We start from the raw sequence: 27574 nt of genomic DNA on the forward strand, positions 1-27574 counted from the left end.
AGACATTCTTGTTATTAAAGTCTGAGGCTCAAAATGCCTTGAAAGTAGCTTTTGGAGTGTTGGGCACCTCAAATTCTAGGCCTGATGTAAACAGTCACCTTTGACTTACATGGGATTTTGGAATTTGAGAATTTGGGACCTTCAAGCTACAAAACTGTCAGTGGGGCTTACAAATTACAACCTTTGGAATGTCTATTACTATGTTGCGCTCCTGTGAATGGATATTGTCCACTCGCATGGCGTGAGGCTCGGGCCTCTCCCCCCTACTCTTTTCTAATTTGCTCACTGGTTGTAAATTACAGCAGCAGGAGCCAATGGCTCCCACTGCCTTGTGAGCTGATGAGGAGAGAGGGACCCGGGAGAGTTGCTGCTCTTATGCACGTTGCTGGATCAAGATAGGGCTCAGGTAAGTATAAGGTGGGTGCTGGAGGAGAGCTGGATCCAGAAGGTTTTTATACCTTAATGCAGTGATGGGGAACCTCGGCCCTCCAGATGTTTTGGAACTACATTTCCCATGATCCTCTTGCACTCTGAAGTGTAGTTGAGCATCATGGGAAATGTAGTTCCAAAACATCTGGAGGGCCGAGGTTCCCCATCACTGCCTTAATGCATTAAAGGGTCACTAAAGGAAAACATTTTTTTTTTGCTGAAATGACTGTTTACAGGGTATAGAGACATAATAGTTAACTGGTTCCTTTTAAAAACGATTAAAAATAGATAAAAAATCAATCATATAATGTGCCTCTTGGATGCAAAAACGAAACTGAAAGTAGTTTAGTCTTTGCATGTTATTTTATGCCTCTGTGCTGGACAGTGCCATAGAGAGTCATGGCTAGGAAAACGAAACTAAACTCTCCCATGACTCTTTTCATACGGAGCCAGACAACCAGGAAGTGTCCAGAACAGAGCAGTTTTACAGCAACATCAGAGCAAAAACGAGCAATGAGGACATGAAACCAAGACTGCAGTAAGGTAAAGGAAGCTATTTAGCTAAAAAAAAAAAAAAATTCCTTTAGTGACCCTTTAAGTTAAAAAACCTTCAACTTTTAGAACCAATTTAAGGCTGCATTCACTCTTTAAAGTGGAGTTCCACTCAAAAATAGACACTCCACTTTTTGGAATTTTCCGCCCCTCCGGTGTCACATTTGGCACCATTCAGGGGGGAGCAGATAGATACCTGTGTAATACAGGTATTTGCTCCCACTTCCTGGCATAGATCACTGCAGTGATCGCTGTGACCTATGCCACTTCCGGTGCCTACTCTGTTTTTCCCCGCTGTCTTCTGGGAGACACACAGGTCCCAGAAGGCAGCAGGTACCAGTGAGGACGCATAGCACATCTCACGCATGCACAATAGGGAACCGCTTCACTTCCTGATTCCCTTACAGAGGATGATGGTGGCAGCAGCCCAGAGCCGATGGACAGATCGGCTTTGGCTAAGTGTCCATATATTAAAAGTCAGCAGCTGCAGTATTTGTAGCTACTGGCTTTTAATAATTTTATTTTTCGGTGGACCTCCGCTTTAAGTTGAGCAACATTTAGTTGTTTTTACAGACTATTTTTGCATGCATCTTTCCTTCCTTCCTAATTAGCCAATGGAAATCTAGTTATTAGGGGAAAATGCATATTTTCACCCACTTACAGTTTTTTTCTAATTTAAAGTCTGTTGAGCCAAAAAACACTTGAAGCTCTTGGCTCAATAGAAGAATAGAAGCTCATATACTTTTTTTTTTTATTTTATTTTTTTTAACCTTCATGTGGACAGCTCTTGTTGGGAATCTCTGGATGTAGTGTTTTGATGTCTTATCTCTCCCGCTGTCAGAGATTCACCAGTTAAATGTCAATTGGCAGCCTGCGTGCCCCACTGCTTGTCGTGACATGGAGATTGGCAGGAGTAACCATGGAGCATGAGGGGGTGGGCAATGAGATCAGCAATTAGTCCAGGAGACAGAAGACTTATTTGTTTTGCACTTTTTTTTTTTTTTTTTTTGCAACTGGGTTGTTTTAAACCTTTTCTTCATTCAACAATGCTATTTACATTACTTGAGTAGAGTTTGCCTTTGTGTTGTTCCTGACCTGTGCCCAACAAAACGTATATGATTCTATTCTCAGAAAATTGCGGGTTAGATTCCATTGGCTCCCTGAAGGCACACTAAAATTGGATGCCTACTAGGAAATGTTAAAAAACAGAGTTGTGGAAGTTGTGCCCAAAAGGCCAGCAAAAGTCAACAGGTAAGGCCTCTTTCCCACAGGGCAGACTCCTCCAGCAGTCTTCTTCCTCAGCGGGGGGATCTGTCTGCTGAGCAGGCAGATAGCTGCTTCGTGTTCACTCCGCTTATGCAGAGCAGACACACAGAGCCTGCTCCCCTCTATGGGTGGTTGGATGTAAGCAGACCACTTTTCCTCATGATCCGCTAGAACAGTGGTCTCCAAACTATGGCCCTTTGCTTGCCTTTATCTGGCTTTTGGGGGTCTATTATTCACTCTGAAATGAGGCACTCTTTCACAAGTCCTGCTGTAGTGCTTCTCCTCGCAGGAGCGCTGTTATCAGCGGCACTCGGCTACACTTCCACTGACGCCAGCGATGAGGCACTTTTCCTCCCACCGATGCCAATAAAGAGACCATTCCTTCCGCTGACCCCCAATGATGGACTACTATTCGTCCTTTTTCTGACCACAGGCGCAATGTTACGGTCTTACTACTTCAACTTACTATCAGGTCTGAGGAATTGTTTACGTCTGCTGATGCTGGGGCATTTCCTACTTCTACTGGCCAGTCTGACCCCCAAAGTCTAAAGGACCGTAAACTGGCCCTTTGTTTTGTAAGGTCTGGAGACTCTTGCCCCAGGCAAGGGGAGCAAATGCTCATCTGTCTGTTTTTTTAGCAGAGCAGTTTAGATTGGATGTAGGCGGGTGAGAACCTGTCGCTTCATAGAGGAGAATGGAGGGTTCAATTGGGGTCTGCCTGAAAAACAGGCACACCTGATAGGCCCCTTTCACACTAGCGGACCAAAGTCGCCAATATAGTCTTGTAGGCAATTTTTTCCCAATACTGATCTATACTGTCTGTGTGGAGGCAGGCATCTAGTGAAGAAGCAAGATTTTGCTTCATGATGATTGGTGAGGGGGTAATTGAGGTGTCGGAGGGGGATAAAGCGCAGATCTACAACAATAAGTAAATTAGAAGTACTGTAGGAAGATCTTGTATTGGAGAGAGCTGGATTTCCTCTAAGCAGAAGGTATTGTCCCTAGTTTTTCCAGCCGGCTTGTTCCAATGGCTACCCCATTCATTAGGATTATCATTCTCTTCTCTGCACATGGCGTGTGTGTGTGTTTGTGTGTGTGTGTGTGTGTGTGTGTGTGTGTGTGTGTGTGTGTGTGTGTGTGTTTTTTTTTTGTTCCTGTAATTTTGTAGTAATAATAAGCATGTCTTGATTCATACAAACCTGAAGGACGTACCTTGTAGTAAATTGGAGGTTTCTGCAGTAAATTGCTTGTTCTGAAAATAACCCCGGTGCATTACGCTTATTATCTACATTTCCAGGATTGGAAACCTGAGCTCCTGAGCTGAACAGATTTTTAAGAACACTTGATGGGCATAATTGTATAGAACGTACATAATCCACCACTGTGTGACCTTACTGCTAGCTGGAACACCTATTCAGTTTCATTATTGTAATCATTGCTGAAAACTTGTAAAAGTGTTTAAATGTAGAGACCCAAAACATTAAATGTCCTTTGTGAAAATGATTGTTGGGATTAAGCTGCCATTACTAAATGCTCAGGTGCTGAGGTTACCCTGTATATATGTCCTGTGTTTAACTGATGGTTTCACATATTGGTTAACCATTACAGCCCCGGAAGATTTGGCTGCTGAATGACCCAGCCATTTTTATTATTTTTGCACCGCATTGCTTTAACTGACAATTGCGTGGTCGTGCAATGATGTAACCAAACAAAATTGACCCCCCCCCCCCTAAATAGAGCTTTATTTTGGTGGTATTTGATTATCTTTGCGTTTTTATTTATTTATGTATTTTTGTGCTATAAACATAAAGAGACCATTTTGGAAAATACTATGTGGGATCGTGCCGACCTGCCGCAGTATGATGGCGGCTGGTCAGAAAGTGGTTAGTATAAGGCCATTTCCACACTGGGGTGGGAGGTGAGGTGGTAGTAAAGCGCCGCTGTTTTTAGTGGCACTTTACCATTTATTCCGCTGCACTATTCAACCACTAGCTGGGTGGTTTTACCCCCCTGCTAGCGGCCGAAAAAGGGTTAAAACCACCGCATCGCCTTGGTGTCCCATTGCTTTCAATGGGCAGCAGCGGTATACACACCGCTCCAAAGATGCAGCTAGCAGGACTCTGGACTCAGTGTGAAAGGGGTCTAAGCAAACCGCATAAGAGGAAGAGAAAACAATGCCTTATCGATATTTAATTACAAGCTGAGGTATTCCTCTGTCCTGCCTCTTGCACATCTGAATTGTCTTTCTATATTTGAAATTTACAGTTTCTTGCATTTGTCTAAACTCCGAGCCATGGCTTGGCAAAATAATTTTGATTGTTCCCAAATGTTGGTAAACTGGGAGGGGTCGCAGTGATTAGGAATAATTTAAAGAAACAAACCCACTCGTAGGGCCCTTTCACAGAGGATCCGTTCCTTTAACATCCACTTGCTCAGCGGGGAATCGCTCTGTTGATCCCCGCTGAGCCGGCAGATGACAGGGCGGTCCCCGCACACTGTCCAGGGACCGCCCTGTTAAATCTCCACTCTCCTCTATGGGGGGATCGGATGAACACGGACTGCCTGTCTGTGTTCCTCCGATCCGCAGATGGATGGAAAAATATGATTTTCCTCCGTCTGCAGAAACGGAGCATAGCGGACACTGATGAGATCGGGTGTTGGTGGATGTTCATCCGCTGACATCCGCAATCCCATAGGGATACATGTATGTCAGTTTTTCATCCGAAAACGGATGGATGAAAAACAGACATACGGTCCGCAGGTGTGAAAGGGCCCATAAGCCCCCCCCCCCCTAAAGTGATTTAGTAAAGCATTTTTTTTTTTCCTCTACAAAAATAACAAACCTGTAATACTTGCCTGCTCTGTTGCAGTAGATTTGCACAGATCAGTCCAGATCCTTCTCTTCTCGGGTCCCTCTTTGGTGCTTCTGGCCCCTCCCTCCTGAGTTGAATGCCCCCCCCCCCCCTGCAAGCAGCTTGCTATGGGGCGCACCTGAGCCGAGTCACAGCCCCGCTCCCTCTCTCTCCTGAGTGGCTAGCTGACTTTAAGAGCAGCGGGAGAGATTGTGCTGCTGCTGTGTCTCGGCCAATCAGGAGGGAGAATCTCGGACAACTGAGACAATCGTGGACAGAGAAGGAGGGGGGCTGCTCCACACACAATGCTATTTATCTTAATGCATTAAGATGAAAAACCTTCTGACTTTACAATCCCTTTTAAATTATGCCTTTGGAGCCTGCAGAGGTCTTTTCCTACCCAGACACCACATTACCCTGTGGTGCTCTAGGTCGGTGTATCTCAACTCCAGTCCTTATGGCGCCCCAACAGGTCATGTTTTCAGGATTTCCATTATTTTGCACGGGTGATTTGATCAGTTTCACTGCCTTAGTAATTACCATGAAAACATGACCTGTTGGGGCGTCTTGAGGACTGGAGTTGAGAAACATTGCTCTAAGTGTGCAATGAAAATAATGCAAGTAGCAGAACACAGCTTAAGCACTTCTTTTTTTGAGGGGGGAATTTTAAGGGGCTTTACCACTTGCCTACTGGGCACATTCACCGCCATACTGTCCGGGCCAATTTTCAGCTTTCAGCGCTGTTGCACTTTGAATAACAATTGCGCGGTCACACAACACTACTCAAATGATTTTTTTTTTCCACACAAATATATCTTTCTTTCGGTGGTATCTAATCACCACTGGGTTTTATTTTTTGCTAAACATTTTTTATAGTTTGTTATAACATTTTGCAAATGGGTAAGTTTGCTACTGCATCGGTTGTTGTTACAAGAAAATCCACCGTCTGCTCTAAAAACCGGTACCGGGGTGATGCCTGCAGCAACCTCTTCATTACCTCTTGCTTTATGTCGGCGTGAAGGAGTTAAAGTGATACTAAACAGAAGTATTAATTGCCATAATTCACAAAAATCATATATATCATACCACCATTGTATTTTTTGTTTTTCAATCTTATTTCTGCAGTGCTGTTGCTGTTGTGATCTTTCCCTGTTCCCTTTGCATCTGTAAGGGAGGATCCTTGGGGGAGGGGGGGGAGGTTGCTGTGCTGGTCACATGATTAAAGCGCCCTGTAAATATTTGAGCATCGAAATTTTTTTGTTTTTTTTAGCATTAATATGGTGTAAGCGGAGTCGACGATGATTCACATTGGCTTTTTCTTTGTTCAGGCGGCATCTGCATCCAAGGGCTTACATTTGATGCATTTGTGTTTTACTCTATTAAACTTGCTTTTGCCAAACTTATCCATTGTTCCACTTATGTGCCTCATTTATGTGCCTCACTTAAAGTCCCGAACTACCTCCTTGCTGTTTTTTTTACATTTGATACATGTAATACTGATTTATATTTAAAATAGGAGGACATGTAAAAGGGAGGGGAGTGTCATTTACCACAGTCTATATACCCACATGTGTGACACTATTGACGCAAGGGCTGCACAGATGAGAAAAAGGAGGAAATTAAGAGCTTAGAAGGGAACTGAAATTGATCATGTTCAGTAGAGGACACCAGCTGGTCTACACAATCTCAGCCTGCAATGGGAACACAGAGAAGATGGGAGGGACAGCTGAATGCAGAATCCACTAGGTATATTTCACTCTACATAAAACTAAAGCTTTAGTGGCTCTGTGACTATGACCATTCTGTTATATATCATGTAATGAGAGTTTTCATAGCCTGGGTTTAATGACACTTTAAAGTGGTTGTAAAGCTTTGTGTTTTTTCACCTTAATGCATTAAGGTGAAAAAACACCTTGCACCCCAGCCCCCGTTTTTACTTACCTGAGCCCTGAACTTCCATGGGCGCAATGCAACGTCTCTTTCCAAACAGCTTGTCAGCTCTCCATTGGTTAAATTGATAGTAGCGCAGCCATTGGCGCCCGCTGCTATCAATGGAATCCAATAACGTGTCACGCCAGGGGCAACTGTATCACACATGAGCGTGCCCACAAGGTAACCCCCTTCGGGAGAGAGCTTCTTAGAGAGGGGTTGGCTCTTGCGGGGAGGAGCCGCGATAGCCGCCGTGGAGGTAAGTTTAAAAAAAAAAAACTGAACCTATAGTACCACTTTTACAAAAACGCCATTCTTTCTATGCAGAATACCATTACCATCTTTTGTTCAGGTATCTTCCTGGGTTATCTACTTTTGGACTGAGATGTTGGCCCAGAGATGGCACAGTTATGTAAATCCCGGTGTCTGTGCAATTCTTTGATGTGTTCACACAAATCAGTTTCCTGCATCTTTTGACATGCAACACGTTGTTCTAGCCAGAGTGATCACTGAGTGACGGAGGGACACACTTCTGCCCGCAGCGGACTGATGACCTCATTCTTCCAGATTGAACCTCTCAGCCAAGGCTTGGTCCAGGCGCCCAGAGATCTAGATCCTGTTTATGTGGCTTTCACAAGCTTACATTGCATCGACCAATTAACAGTTTACAAAGGGATGCATTTTTAAATGGGTTTCTAATTTATTGCATAGATTTTGTTTTTTCCTTTTCTTTTAAACAATACCGAATTCATAAAATAATTTACTGCAAGTCACGAGGATTGTGTTGGGGTCAGTGATTTACTCCAGACGTAGAGAACATTTGGAAAAGGGTCAGGACAAGGTTGACTTCAGTTTCTTAGGAGCTGAAACAACTTGTTAAGCAATGCTGCGCATTAGAACATTGGCTTCTATGGCAGCCAGCCTTCAGATGAATAGAAATGAAGGCGACATTATGAATGTGGAAACTGCTTTTAAAGGCACAAGTTTCCCTGCTTGAGATGAAGTGTCTGAAGTTGGCTCTCCCATTTCTCAGCTACTATGTTTACCACTATTGCGTATAGGCTTCATTCATGCGGCTGTAAAAAAAAACAAAAAGTGTGTGTGTGTGTGTGTGTGTGTTTTTGTTTTTGTTTTTTGTTTTTCTGAACATGGCTGCATTGTTTGCAATGGAGTCGTTCACACAGGTGCATAAGCATGCAATGCATTCAGATCCATAACCGAGAATCAAAAAATCTGTCTGTAAGCACATATGCTAAATACATGTTTGTACACCGGTACATTTTATCTAAACAAAGGTGAAAAGTTATCATAAAAACAAGTTATGCATTTAAGCACATCTATATGCAAGTATTTTATGCAGGAACATTTTTCCTTTTTAAAAATGTGTAATAACATCAGTAAAATGTTTACAGCCATGTGAACGAAGCTACATGTATAATTTTATTAATATTTTAGATATATTTTTGGAGTTGCTTTTTAGTTACTTGGCAACTGGAAATCTTTAGATGGCAAATCTAAACTTCTGCTGCAAAATGTGTAACACACACACACACACACACACACACACACACACACACACACACACACACACACACACACACACACACGTACGTTCTACAACATCTAGAAGTGTGATCTAGTGTCAGTGTGTGCTTTGAATGATCCCACTGTTTGGTATCTATATCAGAGCTCGCTGCATGCATCCCCCCCCCTAAAGAATCTTTTCATTCTGAATGTGTCAGAGTGTCATGGCATTTATTTACTGCTCATAACCCGAATAGATGAAATCACTCGGATCTCAGCTGCAGCTGTCTCCATACAGAAGGTGCCGTCAGGACTAGAACGACGCTTCGTGCGTTGTACCTCTCTCCTCCTAGCCTGTATCCATGAAGTGTAATATTCTGCGGTCTGTTATTGCTTGTGTTTTTATAAGCCAAGCTTGTAACATAACACTAAGAAATGGTGTCAGAACAGAAACATGTAGATTATTAATGGCAGTGTGTGTATATGTAGGTGTGTTTTAAAAAATAAATAAATAAAATAAATTGACACTGAGAGTATATAATATATAAAATCTCTATCTCTCACACACAATATAAAAAGTCTACACACCCCTGTTAAAATGTCGGGTTTCTGTGATGTAAAAAAACGAGACAAAGATAAATCATTTCAGAACTTTTTTTCCACCTTTTTAATGTGACCTAGTGTATAAACTGTACAACTCAGTTGAAAAACATACTGAAATCTTTTAACCACTTCAGCCCCAGACCATATTGCTGGTCAATGACCAGGCCACTTTTTGCGTTTCGGCACTGCATCGCTTTAACTGACAATTGCGCCGTCATGTGACGTGGCTCCCAAACAAAATTGGCGTCCTTTTTCCCCCACAAATATAGCTTTCTTTTGGTGGTATTTGATCACCTCTGCAATTTTTAGTTTTATAGTGCACTATAAACAAAAATGTGACAATTTTGAAAAAAAAATGAATATTTTTTGCTGTAATAAATATCCCCAAAAATATATATATATATAAAAAAAAATGTTTCCCCTCAGTTTAGGCTGATACGTTTTTTTTTCTACATGTTTTCCGTAATTTTTTTTTTGCAATAAGCGTTTATTGATTTTGCGCAAACTAAAGTTATAGCGTCTACAAAATAGGGCATAGTTTTATTTACTAGTAATGGCAGCGATCAGATTTTTTTTTTTTTTTTTTTTAATATCGGTACTGCGACCTTATGGCGGACACTTTTGACACATTTTTGGGACCATTGGCATTTTTATAGCGATCAGCGCTATAAAAATGCATTGATTACTATAAAAATGTCACCGGCAGAGAAGGGGTTAACACTAGGGGGCGAGGAAGGGGGTAATTATGTTCCCTGTGTGTGTTCTAACTGAAGGGGGGGTGGGACTGACTTGGGGAAATGACTGATCGCTGTTCATACATTGTATGAACAGACAATCAGGCATTTCTCCCCCGATAGGGCCGGGAGCTGTGTGTTTTAAACACACAGCTCCCGGTTCTCGCTCTGTAACGAGCGATTGCGGGTGCCTGGCGGTGATCGCGCCCGCCGGGCACACGAGTCGGCACCAGGGGTGAGCCTCCGGCGGCGCGCGCCCCTATTGGCTGAATCGCGAGACGACGTATAGCTACGTGATCTCGCGCAGCCGAGCCAACCTGCCGCCGTATAACTGTGGTGGCTGGTCGGCTAGTGGTTGGGGGGGGGGTGTAAAAGTAAAATCATGTGGTTGCATAAGTGTGCACATCCTCTTATAACTGGAGATGTAGATGTGTTCAGAATTAACTACTTCAGCCCCAGAAAATTTGGCTGCTCAATGACCGCGCCATTTTTTGCGATACAGCACTGAGTCATTTTAACTGACAATTGCGCGGTCGTGCGACATTTTATCCAAACAAAATTGAAATCCTTTTTTTCCCCACAATTAGAGCTTTCTTTTGGTGGTAAAAAAAGAAATCCCTAGGGCTGACGCAGCGCTAAAGAAATATAAAATTGATTGTGTATCATGTGTTGAATAAAAAATTGAATGAAATATAGTAGAATATATATATATGTGTGTGTGTGTGTGTGTGTGTGTGTGTGTGTGTGTGTGTGTATAGAGATGAAGCAGCTAGCACTAAAGTTCAGCAGTAAAAAACTTAAAAGCAATATATAATTCAGTGCAGCGCTACAATACTAACTCATATGAAAGAAAAATGAGGTGAAAAAAGTGAAGATTGAATAAAAATAGGAAACCCAGAAAGGTATATAAATCCGTGGAAAATTCATAAGTGAAAACAAATCAGAAAAAACTTGTGCAAAGTCCAATCTAAATAGTAACAAAGAAAGTCCATAATCTTCCAAAATGTTGCAAAAAGGAAATTCCACAAAGTTGAAGAAGTGTCGCCAATCTTCCCAAGCAGTTCGTGTGTAAACAAAAACACCCAGTGATGATATAGTAGTCTGCTTACCAAAGAGCCACGAGTGCGGATCGCAGTCTCGCCAAGCCTAGGGATAGGTCTCCCCACAAACCAATCGGGATATAGCCGCCAATGTTCCAAGGATGACTCAGAATTAAGACAGAAACCATTATCTCCTGTAAACTCCACCCTTTCTTTTGGTGGTATTTGATCATATCTGTGTGTTTTTTTTTTTTTTTTGAACTATAAATAAAGACAGACCATTTTGATAAAAAAAAAATAAACACTATTTTGTACTTTTTGCTATAATAAACATCTCCTATTTTTTTTAAAACAAATGTTATCCTTAGTTTAGGCCAATATGTATTCTTCTTACATATTGGTAATAAAAATCGCAATAAGCGTATGTTGATTGGTTTGCACAAAATTTATACCGTCTGCAAAATAGGGGAAAGATTTTTTTTTTTTTTTTTTTTTTTTCCCCTAGGACTATGCGACACTATGGCATACAGATCGGACACTTTTGGCACATTTTTGGAACCATTGGCATTTATACAGCGATCGGTGCTATGAAAATGCACTGATTACTCTGTAAATGTCACTGGCAGGGAAGGGGTTAACACTAGGTTACCATTCTAACTGGGGGGGGATTGGACTGCCTGCCTTAGTGAGGAGAGTGATCATTTAGTATGAACAACAGATCGCTCTCCTCACCCCTGACAGCATGGGCATCTGTCTGTTTACATTGACAGATCTTTGTTTTGTCTCTGTGTGGAGCGCTCACGGGTGCTCGGCGGTCATTGCGACTGCTGGGCACGCGCATCGGCTCCGGCACTGTGGCCCTAGTGGTCAAAAGGCAAACCGACGTAGAGCTACGTCTGTTCTCCCAGGGGAGCCAACCTGCCGCAGTAAAAGTAGCGGAAAAATAATGATTTTAACTTGTAAGCAACAAGTGTCAGAAAAAGGTTTATTCTTTTGAGTGGTTAAACAGCCCTCATCTACAGACCAAACTGTTACAATTAGGGCTGCAACTAACGATTATTTTCATAATCGATTAGTTGGCCGATTATTGTTTCGATTAATCGACTAATCGGATAATAGCCTTTAAAAAAAAATGGAATTTTTTTATTTTTTTCGGCCAATTTGTTGTTGGGCAGATTAAAAAACACAAATTGCTACAAAAACACATTACATGCTTTTCTGCAGCTTCTCCATTGAAGTATATTGAACCAAAATACAAAATAGCACCGTTTTGCGTTAAAAAGTCCTTGCCCTTTCCAATTACGCAGCAGCTGAAAAAAAAAATCATAGTAGCGTGTTTCTGCAAAAAGCACCAAAAACAGAGGTGTGAACGCGGCCTGAGATGTTTAGTAACATAATGGGGTTAAAAAACTAAAATAAGTACAAAAAGAGGAAATAATCGCTACTGTAAGGGGTTCATTTTTTTACTGTGGGACAGTGAAAGTAATATTTACAGCAGCCATTTGCTTTTTTGTACTATAAAGGGCTAATTTTAGTTTTTTTTTTTTAACCCCATTATGTTACTGGCCGATTAATCGATTATGAAAATTGTAATCGATTTAATTTCATAATCGATTAGTTTTTTTTTTTTTTTTTTTTTTTTACAGCTGTTGGCCTGAGAAGGGAACTCTCTGCACTAAATTGAGGAAATGCTGTGGTAAAGGTTCATTTTTTATTTTCTAAATAGGTTCCTTTAAGCTAGTGCATTGTTGGTTCACTTACCTTTTCCTTCAATTTCCCTTCTAAATGTTTTTTTTTCTTTGTTTTCTTTGTCTGAATTTCTCCTGTTCCTCCTCAGTAAACTGTTCAGTGAGCTGTTCTGGCTGACTAAACACTGCTCGGATGATGGTGTGAAGTTTACTGAGGAGAACCAGGAAGTGAGAAATTCAGACAAAGGGGAAAAAAAAACATTTAGAAGGTTAATTGAAGGAAAAGGTAAGTGAACCAACAATGCACTAGCTTAAAGGAACCTATTTAGAAAATGAAAAAACAAACCTTTACAACCCCTTTAAGAACGCAAGGGGGTAGAATTGCAATTTTGGTTCTTTAATGATTTAATTGTGCAGCTATAAAACTTGCCTTTTTAACCACTTCAATACCGCACATAGACATATGACGTCCACAAAGGGGATCTCCCATCCCGGGTGAACGTCGTATGACGTCCTGTACGTTGTGCGGTGATATCTGAATGATGCCTGCAGCTAGAGGCATCATTCAGATATCATTGTGTTCCGGCGGCGATCCTGCCCACCATAAGAACGATCATAGTGGCGTGGTCACCAGTCATCTCTATGACCGTCGGAGGCCCGGGCGCGATGTGATGACGCCACGCCCGGGTACCGGAATGTAAACAAAGCCGCAATTGCGGCTAGTAAGCATGAGATCGGTGAATTTTTTTTTTTTCACAATCTCATACTTTCCAGCCTGGAGATGAGATGTGGGGTCTTATTGACTCCGCATCTCTCCTTTAAAGAGGACCTGTCACACACCTTTCCTATTACAAGGGATGTTTACATTCCTTTTAATAGGAATAAAAGTGATAAAAAAAAAGAGTAAAAAATAAACAAGAAAAAAAAAAAAAAATTAAAACGCCCCCTGTCCCCTGTAGCTCGCGCCCAGAAGCAAACGCACACGCAAGTCCTGCCCACGTATGTAAACGTCGTTCAAACCACATATGTGAGGCATCGCCGCGTGCGTTAGAGCGTGTGCAACAATTCTAGCACTAGACCTCCTCTGTAACTCTAAACTGTTAACCTGTGAATTTTTTCAAAGCGTCGCCTATGGAGATTTTTAAGTAACGAAGTTTGGCGCCATTTCACGAGTGTGCGCAATTTTAAAGCGTGACATGTTGGGTATCTATTTACTCGGCGTAACATCATCTTTCATATTTTGCAAAAAAATTGGGCTAACTTTACTGTTTTTTGTTATTTTTGAAAAATAACTAATAATTGTTGTTTTTGGCGTTTGAAAAATTATTGCCTAAATACCGTGCAAGATAAAAAGTTGCAATGACCACCATTTTATTCCCTAGGGTGTCTGCTAAAAAAAATTATATAATCATTGGGGGTTCTGAGTAATTTTCTAGCAAAATAATGACGATTTGTACATGTAGGAGAGAAGTGCCAGAATAGGCCCGGTATGGAGGTGGGTATAAAAGCCCTGTATTGAAGGGGTTAATAACTGTTTTCCGTTCAGGTGTCGCTGGCTGTTGCTGTCTCATTTGGTATCCCTCCGCCTGTTACACGAGTCTGTGCTATACAGGAAACATCAGTTTGTGTCCTGCTCTGCAGCCGCTTGCTTCCTTACTGCCGGCTCCATTCACAACACCTCATTCTCTGGGACAGGGGTCTCCAAACTTTCTAAGCAAAGGGCCAGTTTACTGTCCTTCAGAGTTTACGAGGGCCGGACTGTGGTCAGTAGGATTCAAAAAGGTCCCGACATCAGTGGGGAAAAATGAATGCCCTATTGCTTCAGCATGAGTAATTGTGCTTCGTCATTGGGTCTCATTGTTGGTGTCATTGAGAAAAACTGTGCCCCATTGTTGGTGTCATTGTGAGGAATTGTGTCTCATCGTTGGTGTCGTTGGGCCACTAGGAGAAACTATGTCCAATTGTTGGTATCGGTGGATGGAATAATGCCCCAATGGCCGGATAAAAGCAAGCAGAGGGCCACATCTGGCCCCCGGGCCGCAGTTTGGAGACCACTGCTCTGGGACAATGGGTCGGCATCACGCAATCTGGGCTTGTCAGCCTCCCATCCCAGAGCAGGGGCCCTAGACCCCTGACCTAGACTCAAAGGCCGTACACACAGGCTGAATATCAGGTTGAATCAGCCAGTTCGATTTGAAACCGGCATACATTCGACTTGTCAGTACGGAAGCCGGTCCAACTGAAGCCAGGGCGTGACCGAAAAAAGTCTGCCGATTGGCACCCAATCGGTGATCTCTGCCAGTGGTCGAGAGTGCCGACTGGTGTTTTCTGGCAGGAGGGCCATCCCCCTGACAGAACACAATAGCTATACTAACATTGCATAGTTAGTGCAGCACTTCTTCCTTGTTTTTTTTTTTTTTCATTCAGCACGGGTGGGTTTAACGAAAATAAAAACTGTTGGGCTTTACCAGGCTTCAACGAGCACTTAACCCATACAGTTTAGGGGTTCAGTAGTGTGTGTGTGTGTGTGTGTGTGTGTGTGTGTGTGTGTGTGTGTGTGTGTGTGTTTTTTTTTTTTTCTCTCTCTCCTGCCTGGAGTGGGGCTTTGGAACCTGCAGTGGGGGAGTCGGTTACAAAATTCTTCCTTTCCTCCGTATTCTTTGGCCATGCCAGATATATTGGATGTTTGGGTTTGAATATTACATTGTGTCTCTTGGACTGTTCTCACCAAGATGTACAAATATTCACCATCAATAACTTGTAAATAATGCTTTTATTTGTGGCAAGTAGATTTCATATTGCATGAGTAGCATCCAAGATAATATCTCTCTTTTTACATCTGATGATGTTTCAGGTCCAGAATGACCCTTTCTCAAGCCAGAGCTAAAATGGGCCCTGGGTGTCCTTAAGGCCTGGATTGGAGCAAAGGTCATTGTTCAGTACCAAGATTTAGCAGTACATGACCGTAGCTACGTGATGAGGGGCATGAATAGTAGTAAAACTGAGCAACTCTTGAGGACTCCTAAATAGTTTGAGAAAATGATGGTTCGCGTGATCTCAGGACTGGATTATGTGCCCGGATTATGTGTGATCTAAAAGCCAGTAAGGACACGGAAGATTAGGTACATCAAAGAATGTCAATGTCAAGCAGTGTCGCTCAAGAATATACTTTTTTTTTTTTTTTTTTTTAGAAGAGTTTTATTTATATTGAAACATTGCATACATTGTTTAAACCAGCAAGGGAAACGTTAGTTCCGTCACACACTTCATAACATAAGGCTCCTCGCGCACATGGCTGGATTGCGATGGGGCTCAGGTAACTATTAGGGCTGCTGCACATGGAAGTTATTTTTTTATCTTGATCCATAAAGGTAAAAAAAAAAAGTCTGCCTTTTAGAACCACTTTAAGAGTTTTTTTTACACTGAGGTGCTTTTCATGTATTTTAGAGCTAAAAATACGATCATCTGTAAAGCCCTTCTCATGCCACCCCAGTGTGATAGCCGAGTGCTTTCACACTGTGGTGTTGCGCTTGCAGGACAGGGAAAAAAAGTCCTGCAAGCAGCATCTTTGGGGCGGTGTATACACCACTCCCAAAACGCCCTGCATGGGCAGCGCTGCCGTAGCGTCTTCCAAGTGCTTTAGTAGCGCCGCAACACTAATGCCTTTAAGGGCGCGTGAGGCCTAATTCTAGGCGGCCGGTGTCCTTGGCGATGTTGGTTAGCCCTTTCTTTGGCCCCTAGCAGTGGTGAAAAGCGCAGCTATAACAGCGGTAAAATGTCGCTAAAACTAGCAGCTCTTTTCCCGCTAGGGAATAAAACCGTATCCTCACATGTAGTGAACAAGTGGATACTTAGTAATATAAGAGGGTGCCACGTCCTAATACGTATGAGAAGGAAGGAAAACTGGGGGCAAGTTTTTTTTTTTTTTTTTTTTTTTTTTTGGACTTTTCAGGCACAGTATGCTGGTAAGAATACAGTCGTACAAAGAGAAATTCTCTAAAATTAGATTTATTTGAACATAGAAATACAGTTCATATATTAAAAATTGACGTTCAAACGGAACTAACAAACTAGCTAGGCATTGCAATATGCCGCCAAACCATGACAGGAGATAGTCAACAAAAAATCAAAACAATCATACAGTGTTTCAAAAATAAATGAAATACAAACTATAGAAAGTAGATTAGATAATAAGAATATCCTGTGTGGGTGAAGGAGGTTCGGACAAACTGTCTGAAAGATAGAACTTGCAATGTAATGACACATTGAAAGTTCCATCTTTCAGACAGTTTGTCCGAACCTCCTTCACCCACACAGGATATTCTTATTATCTAATCTACTTTCTATAGTTTGTATTTCATTTATTTTTGAAACACTGTATGATTGTTTTGATTTTTTGTTGACTATCTCCTGTCATGGTTTGGCGGCATATTGCAATGCCTAGCTAGTTTGTTAGTTCCGTTGGAACGTCAAGTTTTTAATATATGAACTGTATTTCTATGTTCAAATAAATCTAATTTTAGAGAATTTCTCTTTGTACGACTGTATTCTTACCAGCATACTGTGCCTGAAAAGTCCAAAAAAACTTGCCCCCAGTTTTCCTTCCTTTTCCCGCTAATGCCCGCACCGCCCCAGTGTGAACGTACCTTAAGACCACTTGAAATGTATAGTTGTTATATGGTGCATTCGAGGTGGTAATAGACCTTTTTACATCAAGTTTGCTTTTATGTAGTTCTCTGCTAGTGAAAGACAATGAGGCTGAAGGCATTGGAAATGTCGGTCACGGTTCTTCTTGGCTTCATCCATGAGGGCAGTGCAGCCTCGGGAAAGGCTGAAAGCAACTGCTGTTCTGGCATTTTGAGATTGAGGGATAGCACACAGATAAAGCCGATGGACATAAAGATCCTGTTATCTTGCTCCTTCTCGGGTTCTAATGCTTTCTACCCGTTTTCTGAATTGGAGAACAAAAATATTTTTTTCATGTGAATAAACTTTCAGTGAACCTGCAGAAGACTTCATTTTCTACGGGACTTCAGACTTTTATTGTAGTATTCTCAACATCTGTTTCCACTTTTTCCTAATCATTCCCACCTGTTTAGGACTGAACAATTGGAAAAGTGGAAAGTGTTGGTAATTATAATTCCGGGACATATTTCATGAAAATATTTTATTATAATGGAACGTGAAAAATTCCATATGACATGTAGGTAAGAGCAGTTGTTTAATATGCCGGTGGTCCTGCTTTCTGTTGTACACATTCACCAAAATACAGTACATTAAAATAAAATACAATTTTAAATATAAAATGTTTGGCAGAAAATTGTCCCTCTTTAGTGCAGTTGGGGAACATTTATTCGTTTTTCCAACAATCTTTAGTTAAACTCTACTTGCTCCAACAGTCGTCCCAGCTTTGGTTGGGAGTCGAGGAAAGTGTGTGGGACCTAGGTTATGATGTTCTCTGATGAAATCTACTTTTCTAAGCAAGATGGTGCGTTTTGGATTGAAGCTTTTATTGAAACCAACCACAAAGACGTATCGTGCAGAATAGTAACATCCGTACACAACATTCCTAGTCGCCCCATCCTGTCCCCCGCCAAACCACCAGTAGCTGACCACATTGTAGGTAGGAGCCATTAAACAAATGCACAATAATCAAAATATAACAATACGCTTTACAGGAACCTGGGGTTGGAAGGTTACCAGGTCCTACATAACCAAAGGAAAGCCTTATATCTGGCTGCATGGGAGGATCCAGAATTTATTAGACAAATGTAAAGAACAACCTTCTCCATCCAAGAATGCAGGCGGTACATCATTAGAAGTAGGTGGGAGGGGGGAAAAAAGGGGGGTGGGAGATATAACCAACCAAAATGTAATAAATGTGTGCCTAATCTCAGAGAAAATCACGTGGCCAAAATAGTTCTTGGGGTGTTCATGCTTGCAAGAGAAAATCCTGCAATGGTTCCCCAATGTCTGACCACCCTTATGCACTAGGGGCAGGTGTTGCAATATAGACCAATGTTGGGTTTGGGTAGAGAAGTGAGGATCAGTATTGTTCCTTCCAAATATACTCTGCCAGCTGCAGGGAATCTTGGGCATGAAATTTTTACCCGATCCAGTCCAAGTAGCTCATGTCAAAACTATGCCGATATTCTGTCAGAATAGCCAATTCATCAAGATCTCCAATCACGTCACCTCTGGTTACTGTCTGGAACCCACCAGTAATTGGAGATTTAGACAAGTGGCTGTTTTGACAACGGGAAACGTGTACACTCCAGTACTTTTTCCTCCAAAGCTGTTTTTTTGGCAAACTTTTCATGTACCAGAGTTTATACGCTTCCCATTGTTATGTCAAAACAGCAATTTGTCTAAATCTCAAATTACTGACTGTTAACGGTAACCAGAAGTGACGTGATTGGAGATCTCGATGAATTGGCTGAAGGGGGCAAGAAAGATAAATAATGGAAAGTTTGTTTAGCTATAGATGCGATTTTTAAAATGGCATTCATCTAGGTGAATTAGAAAGTGGGAGCTGCAGTGCTGAGACCGTCTTCCATAGTAGTGTTGCCTTTTCTAAGGCCTTGACCATTGGCGTTGGGATCACCATTGTATGGGCTAAAATGTCTGAGCTCAGTCTTTGGTGGATATTGGTAAATGGATTATTTCAGCCCCTCATGTCGATGACAGCTGTTGAGTATACAGAATCTTGAATTACTCTTTGATGTTGAACTTTCTCTTCATGGTCAATCTCGGTGATGGGGCCTCCGTTTTTTTAATCATACTTTGTCACTTAGTAGTGTACTTGAAACTTAATGAAATGATGCTAAATTCATGTTTTCCAGGTGAGAGAGCCCTGTAATTGCTTCAGTTTATTATTTAATAAAATTCCCGTTATTATGAAGTAAAATTGCCCTCTGGTCATACTCCCCTTTTTTTGTAGCATAAATTCACAATGCCTCATTGCCTCATTTCTATTTATAAAAGGAGCATTATTTATACTTTTAAAGGGTAATTTAAATTTGCGTTTTCTGTATAATTTGTGTGTGTCTGTAGAGAAAAGTAGAGAGATGTGATCTTTATGATTTCTTATCACATGTACTGTACATGCCTCATAAGTTCATGCTTTGTGCACAGATTGGTTAAAAACAGTACAACATCCTAAGCCATACATGACCCGACTTTAATGAAATCAAAGGATCTCGACATAAATTGGTTAAACAGTCACAGCAGCCAATCAGATGAACTCGTTGCTCTGGTATTCTGACAGCCGCGGGTGTCAGCTGTCAGAATACAATAGCCAGAGAAGATTGCTCCATCACTGTTTTAGAAAGAATTGGAGAATCCAATAGATTTCTCTCCCTCAGGCTGGGTTCAGGCCGCAGCTTGCAGCAGGGGGTTCTGTGCATCCCAGTTCTCCTTTTCAGGGAGGAATCGGGTCCAAATTTCTGCCTGAATTTGTACCTGAAATGAAGCCAAAGGCGCAAAGGACTCCATTTTCTTTAATCTTCCTGTAATGTTTAAGTTTTTTGTTTCCATTTTATATACAACCCTGCCTAGCCAGGATATAAAGAAAACTATGTTTCACAGGAGTACAGCCGACTCTGCATAGCTGGAATTTTTCTTGTAGTTGTTTTGTCAATTTTTACAAGTTCATCCCTCTTATCAGCCTTTTGCCTATCATTCTGTTTAATGCTGACAGATCTTGCATTCCTCTGCCATATGTGAGGTGTGTGTAAAGTTTTCATCACACAGGGGTGTGCGCACAAGGCAAAAGGTTTTCAGCTTCTTTGCTCTTTTTCCAGAAAGCAGTCTGTCAATAAAGTCATTATGTTAACAAGGCCTTCACAGCTATTGGCCATTGTTTGCGATACGGTACTGCGTTACTTTAACCAACAATTGCGTGGTCGTGCGACGCTGTAACCAAATAACATTTGTGTCCCCTTCTCTCCCAAAAATAGTTTTCTTTTGGTGGTCCCTTTTGATCACCTCTTCCATTATTAATTTTATTTATTTTTTGCTGGGGGGGGGGGGGGGGGGCTACGACTACTACTACTACTACTACTACTACTACTACTACTACTTTGTAGTCGGACACCATGTTTCATTGTTGTCTTGGAAAAAGACGGACTGACCTCCATTTAAAACGTTGACAATACAATGCTTTTGTATTGATTTTAGACAAAGCAAGCAAAACTGAAAAATTAGGTCATTTTTATAAATATTTTAAAACAAACATTTTACTGTTGGACTGAATATTCAGATTGTTGAATAAAGCCCAAGTATGAAGGAACCTCCTATAGATGCAATTTCGGGTTTTGAAATTGGTATGCAGTTCTCCAAGCTTGAACAAGATTTTTGTTGACCTATTTGAAACATGTTGTATATGGCTGCCAAAAAAGATTTTAAAATGACATTTTGCAGTGGGTGGGTGTTGTGCCTGCTGAGGCCCTCCGGTCATATATTTTGTTATTAAAAGGAATTTACAAGAAAAATAGAAATATATACAGTTGGGGCCCTTGTGCAGTTCAAATTATTGGGGTTCCCACTTTCTATGGTCACCTAGCAGACAACTGGAGCTCAAGTGCGTTCCCATAAAGAGTATAATTTCAGCTCCTATTGGTACAATCAGCTGGGTGGTGATGCAGGTCCAGTGTGTGTAATGGTGAAGGTTTGTACTGGGAAAACCAGAGAGCGACTGTCATAACGTAATAGGGTCGTCTGAAGAAGAAAAAAATTATTTATTTTTTACATTTTTATTTTTTATTTCTTTATCGTTACATCACGGGACACAGAGCGGCATTCATTACTATATGGGTTATATGGAGTACCTTCAGGTGTAGACACTGGCAATCTTCAAACAGGAAATGCCCCTCCCTATATAACCCCCTCCCATAGGAGGAGTACCTCAGTTTTTACGCCAGTGTCTTAGGTGTTAGTCATGGTTTAGCTTGCCTCCGCATCCTTGGGATTAGGTGAGCTACCGGTTCTGTCCAAAAAAGCCTGCGCGCTAAAGTGGTCAGTAACCGGACCCCAAACCCTTGGGGTATAGCCCATAATGCTTTCTTTTTAAGAGAGCTGGACCCTGGGCCCAGAACTTAGAAAACCTTTGGGGCGCCTAATGTTTTCTGTTTGCCAGGGTGCTGTATGGGCCCAGGACAGTGGATCCTTCATGGAAGAAGAAGGTTCCCAGGGCCTGAAGGTCTAGACATCCCCACGGAGATGGGGGAAGATTGGACCTCTTGCTTGGCAAAGTCCTGCGGCATGGAGCAGGTAAGTAAGGGGAAAAACCTGCGGGGCTTGGCTCTTAGCAAGTTTTTTCTGGGAGGTCACAGGGGACATGCCTAAGGTTATGCATTGCATCTGGCAAACCAGTCACATATCATGAAGATAGGATGGCTCTATATGTTATATTTCCCCATAAAAAGTGACCTCCCTGGTAGTGTTGGAAAAGCTGTGAGTGGGGCCTTTTATGTACAAGTGTATGTGTGTGTCAGAGAGCTATGCTTACCTGCAAGCCTCCAGGCGATGCTCTATCCAGTCCTCTCCCTCATGCCTGCAAGGCAGGCAAAACGCTGACCTCCTCGTGTGTTCCAGGCCTGCGGCTGCAGGAACAGAGAGGCCCTTCCTCCCAACCCCCCCCCCCCCCCGTCGGCGGGCGCGCGCGCGGTGCGCGTGCACGTGTTATAGACGCATTTGGCGCCGTTTTAGCTGGGGGGGGAAGGGCGGGTCAGTGGTTTAAAGGAAGGGGCGGCCCTTCCTTAGATGCCACAGCTCATTCATTTCTCTGGCTTAAGGGAGGAAGGACTGGAGTGAAGCACGGGGCGCTGAGGACACACAGTGGCCAGAAAGAATACTACAGTCTTCAGAAGATTGTGGTTTAGCCTAGGAATAGGCTGGTTTTCTTTTCCATCTCATAGTCTTTTCTTTGGCAATACTACTCAGGGGGATAGAATGTTTTTTCTTGCCTAGATTGAAAAAAAAAAAAAAAAAAGAAGAAAAGTTTTTCTTTGAAAAAAAAAAAAAAAAAAGGTGTCATCTAGGGTAGAGGAAACATTTTTTATTCCCCAAACAGGTGTTTGGGCATTTGACTATTATAAGTCCCAGGTACCAATAAGTAGCAGGTGTACCTCGGTATTGTACCATGGCATCAAGATCAGAGGGTACAAAAGGTGGGGATTCCCCCGCAGAATCTGAGGTCTCGGATAGAGCTATGCCGCTGCTTTCCCCACAGGGAGCCTTTGGGCCATCGGGGTCTGGGGCTAGAGCTGACGCGAGTCAACCCAACCCTAAGGTGGTCACGGAGGAGGTGTTACTCGCCTCTTTAAATGAGATGCGGAGAAGCATGGGAGAAATGATAGCCGCAGCCATGCGGGGTAGTAAGCGGAATAGATCTCCGTCACCCGTGCGCGGACCCTCGGAAGAGGAGGTCCTTTCCTCTGGGGAATTGGACCTCTTGGACAGAGACCAAGTAGGTTCAGGGATCGAAGATCCGGATACAGAGGAGTCTGGGGCAGTCTCCCTGAGGGAGAGCTGGTGGATTCAGGGCTTGACGGACTTGGTCCATAAGGCATTCAACCTGCCTGTACCAGATCTCCAGGTATCGACGGTTTCAGCTTTGGGCTCACTGAGGGCGCCTCAAAGCAGTGCTGTGTTTCCGATCCATCCTCTATTGGAGGAAGTCTTGTTCCAAGAGTGGAACAAACCAGACAAGGTTTTCTTTCCACCTAAGAAATTTTCTGTCTTATATCCTATGGAAGAAAAGTTTTCCAAGAGATGGGCTTCTCCTGCAGTAGACGCAGCCATCTCATGTGTTAACAAATCGTTAACATGTCCTGTAGAAAACGTACAGGTTTTCAAAGATCCAGTTGATAGACGCTTGGAAGCCCTACTTAAGAACTCCTTCACTTCTGCAGGGGCAGTAGTACAGCCAGCCGTGGCTGCGATTGGAGTCGCTCAAGCTTTATCGGATCAATTTAAGCAAATGCTTGAACTTATTCCTGCCGAGCAGGCAGAAGAATTTTCGGATGTCCCTAAGGCCATATGTTTTACGGTAGACGCAATCAAGGATTCTATCCAACAAGCGTCACGTTTATCATTATCCCTTATCCATATGAGAAGACTCTTATGGTTAAAGAGCTGGGAGGCTGAGCCCCCATGCAAGAAGCTCCTGGCAGGGTTTCCCTTCCATGGAGGACGGCTCTTCGGAGAGGACTTAGATAAATACATTCAGACCATTTCAAGCGGCAAGAGTACTCTCTTGCCAACTAAGAAGAGGGTTCAGGGACCTGCGTTTAAACGACAGTCCTCCCCTGGGCAGGGGCCCTCTAATGCCAAGCAGTATCGACGGCCTCCTGCAAGAACAAACTTCGGCTTCAACAGCAGATCACGAGGACAGGCTGTTAGGGGCAAGAGGCAGTGGTTTCGCAAGCCAGCAAAACCAGCCCCCAAGTCTACCTCATGAAGGGGCGCCCCCACCCACGAAGGTGGGGGGAAGGCTGCGACTCTTTTCGGAGATTTGGGAAGCCAGCATTCCCGACGAGTGGGTACGGTCTTCCGTGGCCACAGGCTACAAGCTAGAATTCCTAAGGTTTCCTCCTCCTCATTTCCAGGAGTCGAGGATTCCAAACGATCTGGAGAAAAGAGCCGCATTAAGGTCGGCTCTAGATCATCTACTTTCCCAGGAAGTAATAGTAGAGGTACCAGTCCTGGAACAGGGGCTGGGTTTCTACTCCAACCTATTCATCATCCTAAAGCCCAATGGAGATGTCAGGCCAATTTTGGACCTAAAGATGGTAAATGCATACTTAAAAGTCCGCTCATTTCGGATGGAATCCGTGCGGTCAGCAGCTGCCACACTCCAAAAAGACGACTTCATGGCGTCCTTAGACATAAAGGATGCCTACCTTCATGTTCCAATTTATCAGCCACATCAAAGATATCTACGCTTCATGGTGGCTTCGCGTCATTTCCAATTCGTGGCGCTTCCCTTCGGGTTGGCTACGGCCCCCCGGGTGTTCACGAAGGTTCTAGCTCCAATCCTAGCCAAGCTAAGGATCCAAGGGGTCACGATCCTAGCATACCTGGACGACCTAGTCATAGACCACTCGTCTCCCGGCTTGGAACGAGCAGTGGCCCTCACGGTCCAATACCTCGAGAGGTTCGGCTGGGTCCTAAATCGAGAAAAGTCAGCATTCCAGCCCACAAGGCAGTTGGAATATCTCGGCATGAGATTAGACACGGAACAACAAGGGGTGTTCCTACCTCTGAGGAAGGTCAAAGCCATCAAGGAATTAATCCTACTGGTTCTAAGCAAGAAAGAACCGACTATTCGCCTATGTATGAGATTACTAGGCAAGATGGTGGCTACTTTCGAGGCGGTGCCATACGCCCAGAGCCACACTCGCATCCTGCAGGCAGCCATCCTGTCAGCATGGAGCAGAAGGCCACAGGCCTTGGATATCCCGTTGCCTCTCTCATCAAGAGTCCGGCAAAGTCTGTGTTGGTGGTTAGACCCTCAGAATCTACTGAAGGGAAAATCTTTCAGCCCAGTGGCTTGGAAGATAGTGACCACAGACGCCAGCCTGACGGGCTGGGGAGCGATTGTGGATGGTTCCACTCGCCAAGGTATTTGGGCAAAGCCAGAGAAGCTTTTACCCATCAACATCTTGGAGCTCAGAGCTGTTCGACTAGCCCTCAGGGCTTGGACGTCGAAATTGCAGGGGCTCCCGGTGAGAATTCAATCAGACAATGCCACGGCAGTGGCATACATAAATCACCAAGGGGGGACCAGGAGTCAGGCCGCTCAGAGAGAAGTGAGCTTGATTCTCCTATGGGCAGAGGCTCATGTGCCCTGCATATCGGCAATATTCATTCCCGGAGTGGACAACTTTCAGGCGGACTTCTTAAGCCGCCAGACTCTATGGCCGGGGGAATGGTCTCTGCATCCACAAGTCTTTCAAGCACTCTGCCAAAGATGGGGAGTGCCGGACGTGGATATCATGGCATCGAGACTCAACAAGAAGCTAGACAGGTTCATGTCCCGCTCAAGGGATCCGATGGCCTGCGGAACCGATGCTCTGGTTTGCCCTTGGCATCAGTTCAAGCTTCTTTATGCGTTTCCCCCGCTCCAGTTACTACCCCGCCTGCTGCGCAGGATCCGGGTGGAGCACATACCAGTTATCCTGGTAGCTCCAGCATGGCCCAGAAGGGCTTGGTACTCACTAATCCTAAGGATGGTAGTGGGAAACCCTTGGACTCTGCCTCTAAGGCCAGACCTGCTATCGCAAGGTCCGATCCTCCACCCTGCCTTACGGCATCTAAATTTGACGGCCTGGAAGCTGAATCCTTGATTCTCAGGGGTAGAGGTCTGTCTCAGAAAGTAATCTCTACCCTAATCAGAGCCAGGAAACCGGTCTCTAGGGTGATTTATCACAGGGTCTGGAAGGCCTATATAGGCTGGTGCGAGTCCAAGCTATGGCTTCCTCGCAAGTTCACCATAGATAGAGTTTTAAGTTTTCTCCAGCTAGGAGTGGATAAAGGATTGGCATTAAGCACAATCAAAGGACAGATTTCTGCCCTGTCAGTGTGGTTTCAGCGGCCACTGGCCACCCACTCGATGGTTAAGACCTTCCTTCAAGGGGTCTTACGTATTAAACCTCCAGTTAAATCCCCGCTTTGTCCGTGGGATTTAAATCTTGTTCTGTCGAGTTTACAGAAACAACCGTTTGAGCCGTTGGCTGAAGTTCCTTTGGTTCTACTGACAAGGAAGTTGGTGTTTTTGGTTGCCATAGTTTCCGCAAGAAGAGTTTCGGAACTGGCAGCCTTATCCTGTAAGGAACCATATCTTATATTTCATAAGGACAGGGTCGTTCTCCGCCCTCATCCTTCCTTCTTACCGAAGGTCATATCCAGTTTTCATTTGAACCAGGATTTGGTATTACCATCCTTCTTCCCTAAACCTACTTCCAGAAAGGAAGGGTTGCTGCATACCTTGGATATCGTCAGGGCCATGAAGGCCTATCTTAAAGCTACAGAGAAGATCCGGAAAACAGATGTGCTGTTTATTCTACCGGATGGGCCCAAGAAGGGGCAGGCAGCTGCAAAGTCCACCATTTCTAGGTGGATTAAGCAATTGATCACTCAGGCCTACGGCTTGAAAGGGTTGCCTCCTCCAGTATCATTAAGGGCTCATTCTACTAGAGCCATGGGCGCCTCCTGGGCAGCACACCACCAGATCTCTATGGCTCAAGTTTGCAAGGCGGCAACCTGGTCTTCTGTCCACACATTTACAAAATTCTACAGGTTGGACGTAAGAAGGAATACTGATACTGCCTTCGGGCAGGCAGTGCTGCAGGCTGCAGTTTGAGACCCTCGGATCCGGGGGCTCCTCTTTTTTTTGAGTTAAATTTAAAATTTAAGATTATTTTTCTCAAATAAGTTGGATTTATTATGATTTGAGTATATCTCTAAATTAAATCCTTTTGTCTTGGAGATGTTCTCCCTCCCCTCATTGTAAGCATTGCTTTGGGACATCCCATATAGTAATGAATGCCGCTCTGTGTCCCGTGATGTAACGATAAAGAAAAAGAGATTTTTAATACAGCTTACCTGTAAAATCTTTTTCTTGGAGTACATCACGGGACACAGAGCTCCCACCCCTCTTTTGAGGACCATTTTGGGAGGCATACTGCTTGCTACAAAACTGAGGTACTCCTCCTATGGGAGGGGGTTATATAGGGAGGGGCATTTCCTGTTTGAAGATTGCCAGTGTCTACACCTGAAGGTACTCCATATAACCCATATAGTAATGAATGCCGCTCTGTGTCCCGTGATGTACTCCAAGAAAAAGATTTTACAGGTAAGCTGTATTAAAAATCTCTTTTTTTTTTAACTTGTTGTTGAGTTAGTATGCAACAGAGATGGATATTTTAGGTTCAGTTATATGAAATCTTATTGAT

At 43.3% G+C, this 27574-nt stretch overlaps 1 protein-coding gene across 13 annotated transcripts in view; it reads left to right on the forward strand.

The window, feature by feature from the left end:
- The window catches only part of ADD1 (adducin 1), a 112130-nt gene that overhangs the window by 24356 nt on the left and 60200 nt on the right, over positions 1 to 27574 (forward strand). The gene's annotated exons all lie outside the window — the stretch shown is intronic.

Source organism: Rana temporaria, chromosome 1 (genome assembly GCF_905171775.1).
Source record: "Rana temporaria chromosome 1, aRanTem1.1, whole genome shotgun sequence".
Lineage (NCBI taxonomy): Eukaryota > Metazoa > Chordata > Amphibia > Anura > Ranidae > Rana > Rana temporaria.